Below are 6,059 nucleotides of genomic sequence, written 5' to 3'. Positions count from 1 at the left end.
AAGCTTTATGAAGACCTCCGATGCCGACTAATTACAGAAATACATTATGTACCAGAGAATCAAGAGGAACGCTTACTGGAGGAGGAGCATAGCTACAAAGCACTGGCAAACTTTGCACAAGATCTTTTTGACAGAAGGCGTACTCTTCCGCCCCCACAGCCACAATAGCGATTCTCAGGCCCACAATATATGACTTTGCAAACAACAACCATATAAGGTGCACGGACAGTCACCATCAAGACAACCCACAAAGGGATTGCATCCCAGGAAGAAACAGCAAAAAAAAAAAAAAAAAAAAACACCAGGACTCGACAAACTCGGATCCAACAAATGGACGAGGATCCAATAACTAATGACCATGACTCCAGACAGATCAGAGACATAAGGTGCACGGACTAAATACCCACAACTACGGACCTGACTAAGGCACCTGTCCTGCTGCCAAGTGACAACCACAGACAGGAACCTACACACGAATGGGACAACTAGGACCCAACCAAGGACCTGACTCAAGCAGACATGCAGCCGCCAGGCCATACGGCGACCTGTGCCGGCTCCCTTGCCGGGCACACTTTCCTCCCTTCCCTGGCAGAGGGGGAGGCGACAGCCTTCTTGTTGCCTCCCCCCTGCCATCCCACATCTTTCTCTCAGGTGGGGCATGGGCATGCCCCACTGGCACATGCTGGGGTCGTGTACTCTATTGATCCCAGTCTTTCCTAGCTATTCCCCCCCCCCTAGCCTTCAGTCTCCTTCCCCTCTCTATCTGTATGCCAGCGCAAGACCCACACCAAAATTCTAGCTTCTTTAAATTATTTTGCCCTCTCCTCGGCCATTAAATTTTCAAATGCAACCCCTTCAAACCGGGAAACATGTATGTGATCAACATACAACGTGCAAAATGTTTTTTTTTTTTTTTTTAGGTCCTAGCCACTGAAATCTCAGGAAATTAGGTGGCAGGACCTGCCAGAGTAAATTAATTATAATACTGGTGTACCTGGTCTGCCTCCACGGGGCGAAAGTGGGGCAACGTTGGGCCTCAGTAGGGGTCCAGCGGCTAAATGACCAGATGAACAACGGTACACGACACTACACATGTACAATATCCATACACTTTTAAATCTCTGGCATTTCCAGCAAACTGGCACACCCATCACAATGTAAACAACGTGGAGATGGGGTAAAACCCTGGTGCCGTATGACCCTAAATACACTTTACAGCCAAACTGCCCAACCAGACAATGAAACGGCCTAATCAGCCATGTGTCAAGACCTCTACCGGCTTCAGCATACTGAAATCCCCGTGAAGACTTTCAACCTGCACAATAAATGTGCCTTTACAATGCAGTCTGAACATCACCACCATCTACCATGACTGCCGCTCCGGCTTCTTTACAGTGTTCTGTAACACACGACAATGTAGACTACACGGAGATCGGGGAAACCCCTGGTGCCGTTAGATCCAAATTACACTTTACACAGCCAAACTGCCGTGTCTACATTAATGTCTGGAATGAATTTTGATATCGGGATACAGTCTTCCGTGAATGGGAATTACGATGCAGAGTGGCTGTATCAAGAAGCTAATGCTTCATATACCAGCCTGCCGAATTTCCCGCCAATCCAGAATACTATACCCTGTCTCAGTAGCCTTAGGCCAAACAGACTGAATAACAAATCATATGGGAACAGAAATGGAATTTTCTTCCAAACAAAATTTGTTCAAAGACCTCCCGTCCTTTCCTATTCATCTAGTCGTAGCGGGTACACCGAAACAACTACATGTTGACAGCCAGTACACAATACCCTACCAATAACAACTGCGATAGATTGTCAGGTGCATTAGTCTCCTCTAGAATGATCCAACAATCTAAAGCCATCTTTGTTTCCCGAGTCGTCACTCAGACTACTCCAGACCAAATTGTGTCTGAATGCCTACGACTCATGAATATAACTGTAAGAGTCACTCTATTGAAGAGGGTAGCCACATATGCGTCTTTCGAAATTGAGTGAGATGAAAAAGATATTAATAATGTTGCCGCCACTTTCTTCTGGCCAGTGGGAGCTGTCTCTAGTCGCTGCTGTATACAAGGCCTACTTCAAATCTAGATTTGTAACGAGGTGGTGGAGGAGTAGCCCTGTTTGTACGTGACATAGCACTTCAAATCATTTCAGTCGCCTTCTCAGAGTCAGAGCTTTATGGGGCATTGTCACTTTAAAAGCTCACACAGTACTCTTAGTCGTTTACATTCCACCTGTCCCTAGTCTAGAAATCATTAATAAGGTAGTATACTGGGTTCTCAACAAATTACGTGTCAGCTACACATATACTATGTGGAGATTAACTTTCCACCACAGCTCAATAACCTGCTTAATACCATGTTAAATAAAAATACAGCCATGTTCCATCTCTCTTATCAATGACCAACCTAGGAGAGGTGACTTGACCTAATCCTGTCTTCTGGTAAATGTATAATTGATGTGCAAATGGATCAACACCTCTTGCACATGAATCATAATCAAAATGGCAGCTTTGTAAGTGGTTAAGGTGAACCCTTGTATTACAATTGCCAGGACTCAAGAGAGAAATGAAGTTTATATTTCGTCTTTTCGTGTACATTTTAGCCATTTTTTTATTTACATTTTATGGAAATACCCTGGCATTTTCTGCCCGGAAGGGAATTTGTCACTTACGGGTGTACACCTATATGGTAGAACAAATAAATATTTATTTATTTAAGAATATAATAGGAGGGGAGGACGGAATATGGTTCTAGATAAGAAACACTTAAGAAACTCAAAGAAAGTGCATCCTGTTGATATGGGTGGACAGTTGGGTGTTATTCGAGCACTGGGGAAACAAAATTGGGAGTATTTTAACTATTTTATTGGGAGTATTTAAAATTGGAGGATTTTAACTTCCCAGAATGGAACTTGTGTTCATTTCTACAGCAGCACGTTCCACAGAGAGTTACCTGATTATCAGTAGTGATTTCATCTCTTGATCAGTGATTTTTCATGCATTAAAAATCTGCTGATAAAGAACCACTAGGTGGCAGAGATCAGTGTTCTGATATGCACACAATGATCACTGAAAGATGTAAAGTGATTTTTAGTCAAAGATGTAAATAACATCAGGGGTAAAGGGAACGGTTTTTGCTCACTGCAGGACTACACCCGTTTGATCGATAGTTAATAATATTGTTTTTAAATTCTCCCCAGTGTGACAAAATAAATTCTCATCCTGGAAGAATTTAAAAACGGTATATTTTAAAATACATTACCTATCAGCTGCCTGTTCAGAACTATGCGTTTTCGTGCTGATAACGAAGTGCTTTCAGAATCCCCACACTAAAACCTTGGCGCCCCAAAATATTTAAGGAAAGAAAATTTCCATATTTCTTTTTGAACACACTTACAGCATAATTTAAATAATAATGAAATATTCGTTTTAATAATTTTAATTCACGCAATAAAAGCCACAAGGATTTAAAATAATAGCCAGAACATATTTAATTTTTTAAAAAAATATTCGTTTATTATCGTTGTACACTATATTATATTATTCATACAAAAATCTTCCTAATAGTATTACAGACCGGGTCATTTGCATCGTTTTAAGTTACAAGGAAAATTGATTCTTGAGGAACTTTTTTATATCATCGGAAAGTTAATAATTTTAATAAGGTTATCGTGGCCTTCCGCTTCTGCGTATCGGATATGATCTATCTTTGAGAATAATGGCTTTTTTCTGCGGAGCCTCAAGTTTCAGACCAACCATTTCGCACCAGCCTAAAGGAAAAATGTCCGGGCTCTCACAATCGTACCACTGTTCGCAATTAGTTTTATAACCGACAAAATGGAGTTTCAGCAAGTGTCCTACAACTCGTGCAATTTTCGCTACTCGAAAGCAATTTAAGAAATTGACCGCTTCCACGTAACTGCCCAATTCAAATCCGTGGTTATAAATTTTCCTCTGAAAAACACACACCGGTACTGGTCGCGATTCGGTTTCTATTAAATAATCAACCCACTGAAATTTTTTTAGGAAATAATCAGTTGGAGGAGACAGATGAATATCATTTAGTAAACAAAAACCCACCGGAAATATGTACGGCGAAGAAACATGATAACAAAACCGATCTGAACCATTGAATGATAACAGGCCGTCAAAACGGATTACTAGATAACCGTTCTTTAAAATTCTTTCTACTGTAGCTACCCGAATAGTATCAAAGCTAAGAGGATCAAGAGCTTCCAATTTCATTCCTACCTGAATCATATTATGGGGCAACACGGTTCCAGTGATATGACTAAAACAAGAAGATGGTGCAATCTCATCTTTGTGAAAATGCCAAGGAAATACATTTGATGGCGTTACGTATTCAACTTCTTCTGCCCATCCAACAGGATGTATTAACGGGGAATTTGCGTTGAACCAACACCCATCATTCTCATCCTCATTTTCATAAACAACGTGCAAATGGCACCCAACAATTTTTGAAATACGTGCTAATTTAATGGCAGAAATGCAATTTTTATCAACTGCTTCTAACTTCATTCCAACTTTGAATTTAGTTTTTAAGCTTTCTTGAACAATTGCTTGAAAATATACAGGAACAGTGGAAGGTGAGTCAAGTGCCTTCATCAAGTATGCATGCCAATCGTTACAGGTATTCAGGAATTTCGGTGGTATGAGTACCTTTCCATTTAAAGCACACCAACCCAAATGATGTATTTCTTCTTTGCAAAGATTAATCCAGAAATCATGGTCACTGTTTGTTTCGTAACCTTGATATCTAAGTTTAGCCATTAAACCTTCCATTCTAACGATTGTAGCAATCCAGTACACAGTAGGAAAAATATCGCAATCAAAACTTGATTCCTTGTGCTTGATTTCAATGTTGATGCCAATTGACATTTGGTTCCAAATACTGGAAAGTGGAATATGGTTAAATAAAGATACTGGAACTCCTTTCAATTGTTTATTTACTGATAGATATAATTTCCATTGTAGTGGTTTTCGTGGCGTTAATTTCTTCAATTTTCTTCTTTTAACACGTAACTTCTGTTGGATTAATTCTTTTGATGTGGTCTGCTTCAACTTCCATCTGGAAATTTCATTTGAATTCTCCTCATCGTCCGTACTTATTCTGACTACATCTATGATTTCTTCTTCTTCATATGAGGACATGATGGCAACGGAGCTTTCTTTTTCTCCTTCCGTATTAAAATGTATCTAGGAATAGATGAAGATTTGAAAACATATTTAATTTTTGCATGAATTAAAACAGGTAAGAAAAATGTTGAGTTTCTAAAAGACATAATAAGACTAATTTTTATTACATAAGATTATTTATTTTATTTTTTAGAAGTTTGTTTTCTCTATTAGAAATTTTGTACATTTTGTAATAAGTTTTACTACCACTGGTTATCTCAAATTCAATAATAAATATTAGAATTAATTGTTGTGTTTCAGATATTGTAAATCTGTAATATATTATTCTGAATAATATTATAATATAATCTATCTATGTAATTTGTGTGTATATGCTGTATGTGTGTAAACTAAGATCTGATAGTGAAAACCGCGCGTCTGAATTAAGCCTGCAAACGTCTGATCATGGATCTCTTCATCCTGGAACAGAAAAATGGCTGTAACTCAGAATCAGGTGAACTGTATGTTCACATGAACATTTTATTAAAATATTGTTGAAGTCCTAAATCCAACTCTGAAGTAGGTCCCACATTTTATGATACACCATGTGTATATATATAAATAAATTAATAAATAAATATTTATCACTTTTACTAGTATAAAACTCACTGTTGACAAAGAACCAGAATAAGAGTGAATAGAATCAAAAGCAAAAATAATAATAATAAATAAAATACTATAGCATAATTGTTCTTGTCAATGAATGAACCACTAGATTGGGAACTTCACTCTCATTAATTACGAAATCTAACTTGCATTTTAATATAACAAAGATTTAAATGCGTAACTTATTTCAACAGAATTTGAAAGCGTCAAAAACCATGCAAGATTTAAAATCTGTAAC

The 6,059-nt window shown here is 38.2% G+C and overlaps 1 pseudogene; it reads right to left on the bottom strand.

Annotated features, from left to right (window-relative positions):
• Window positions 1-3,685: 3,685 nt before the first annotated feature.
• On the bottom strand, window positions 3,686-5,191 carry LOC150091041 (MBT domain-containing protein 1 pseudogene; annotated as a pseudogene).
• Between the last annotated feature and the right edge of the window lie 868 nt (window positions 5,192-6,059).

Source organism: Mastigoproctus giganteus, chromosome 1, assembly GCF_048544385.1.
Source record: "Mastigoproctus giganteus isolate SK-2022 chromosome 1, ASM4854438v1, whole genome shotgun sequence".
Lineage (NCBI taxonomy): Eukaryota > Metazoa > Arthropoda > Arachnida > Uropygi > Thelyphonidae > Mastigoproctus > Mastigoproctus giganteus.
This window is presented reverse-complemented; position numbering and strand designations above follow the sequence as displayed.